Source organism: Cebidichthys violaceus, unplaced genomic scaffold (genome assembly GCF_023349555.1).
Source record: "Cebidichthys violaceus isolate CVI_PGR_0920_01 unplaced genomic scaffold, fCebVio1.0.p SCAF_62, whole genome shotgun sequence".
Classification (NCBI taxonomy): Eukaryota; Metazoa; Chordata; class Actinopteri; order Perciformes; family Stichaeidae; genus Cebidichthys; species Cebidichthys violaceus.
Genome location: NW_027176839.1, coordinates 837,679 through 840,131, shown reverse-complemented (window position 1 = coordinate 840,131; position 2,453 = coordinate 837,679).

Below are 2,453 nucleotides of genomic sequence, written 5' to 3'. Positions count from 1 at the left end.
AGCGCGCTCCGTCTTCAACTGAGCACACAGCATGCTTCATCTGTCATCCGCTGTCCTGCACTGATGGGAGGGGTTTACACAGCAACACAGTACTGCTGTATCCTGTCTGCACAGAACCATATTATAATGTGTGTATATATATATATATATATATATATATATATATATATATATATATATATAATATATATATATATATATATAAAATAATAATAATAATAATAACAATAAACAATAATATATATCATCATAACAATAAAAAGCCTATTGTGAAATTCAAAATATTTTTTTAATTGATCTTGAACTGTTTAATTCAGTTTGAATAGTGTTACTATGTGTGAGAGTAAAAGTGGGAATGAAAGCAAAGTGCCTATTAGAAGTTTCAAGGGCTTTTGGCGCCATCAGCTGGCCAATTATTATTTTGAAACTCCAATAATAATAATAACAATAGTACATTTTATTTATAGAGCACCTTTCACAATACTCAACGACACTTTACTTTAAAATCATCCTATAATGCCACAGTTTAGGTCACTTTTGAGATGTCATGGGTTGTAAGAGAGTGAAATGCACAACATGCAGCCACAGACCTTCAGCACACAAAATACTTACATTGTTAATGGAAACAAAATGTCAAACAAATCACAGAAAATATGCATAGTGGTGGGATTTACCTTCATGTATTATGGAGCTGCTGAGGCCCTGTTTCTCCCAGTCGCTATGCAATGTGTCCTTTCTCTATATGCTGGAATACATAGCTCCAGGTTTGCTGTGTAGTAAAAGTATAACAATAATTTAGGCAACATAAAACCTCACCACAAAACTGAACAATACCAAACAAATGAGATTTTGACACAGGGGCTCTCTTCAAGACACAACTAACCTTACTACGATGCCCTTATTAAGTCAAATTATATTTATGCTTAAGCAGTGAATATTACCAAACACATTTTCAATCAAATGAGCACAAACTAGCTGAAACACTGAGCCTAGGGCTTTTGGGGGCCCTTAAGTCCTTGGGGCCAGAGTCTGTGTCAATAGCAGTTAGAATTTATCCTTAATTATGTAATTATATGTCTAAAGAGAAACCCTAGCGATCATGATATTATTTTCTCAGTCTTCACAGCTTAGATTCCCATGGTATACAATTAGCAGCACTGTGTTTTAAGACTATGACAATGATTACAAATTATGTTATTTTAAATCAGGGTAATCTAGCTATTTTCAAGCAATTCAGAATTGTACTACCCAGCAAATGAGATCATCACTTCTCTTAAATTTCTAAGAAAGGTGGGTAAAAGATGCCATGTGACAAACAAGAGCTTTAAAGCACCAGTGTGTCGGTTTCAGGGGGATTTATTGGCAAACATGGAATTTAATATTCATAACTATGTTTTCATTTGTGTATAACTAAGAATTGTTGTGTTTTCATAAGCTTAGAGAGAGCTCGATCTGAAGTCCTGACCTGCTCTTAAGAAGTCATTTGGTGGGAAGAGGAGCTAGACAAGATCGATTACTGGTCACAGCAATAATGACAATAGAGATGCTAGTACTTTTAGTAGTAGTAAATAATAATAATAATAATAATAATAATGATAATAATAATAATAATAAACTGTGTGAATGTGTGTGGAGAAAGAAAAAAGACTTGACTGATGTGTGTGTGTGTGTGTGTTCATGAGGAGTCCTCTGTGTTTCAGGTGTTACATTTTCATATTAGCGTTTTGATGGAAATCTGCAACCTCACCACTAGATGCTACTAAACCCTGCACACCAGGCCTTTATGCCTAACTGCTCTTTGATCCAAAATAATTGTCTGTATATGTAAGATATCTACACATCAAGTCGTTATAGGTAGTGTAAACGTTGAGTGCCAATAAAACAACAGAATGAAATAGATGTGGTTTGTGTGTGGAGTCTTCTGATTATGTTTACTACAGCCAGACAGTTCAGCTGGGATACTATAGCCTCAGACAGGGCTATTTAACTAGGCCACACAAGTAGCCACATAAATAGACTAAAGGTGTATAAAATAACAACAACAATAAACAACAAAAAGTCTATATACAAGCCAAATATTTCTGACAAAGACTCAAATCAACTCATTTCTTTCTGAAAACTCTTCTCTTGAATATGAATGTAACTGGCTGCTAATACTGAATGTTAACCTACTAGCCAAACCAGAGCTAAAGAAATGTTGACCTATCAGAAGCTAATGATAGTATTAGCATTGGCCTGCTAGCTTTTGGCTTGACTTGGTAAACAGCTGACGTGCTGTTCAGATTCAGAACTGGACTCCATATCCCATAATGCCTGTGGCATAAGGTCTATTCACGGACTTGTCGCAGTAAGAAAAGCGCAGGTGTAAATAATACTGCTGATGACGCCTGGGTTCCGTTTAGCTGATTCCAGGTTCCTGGTATGGTGAGCGTGCTGCTCACTGGCACACGTCA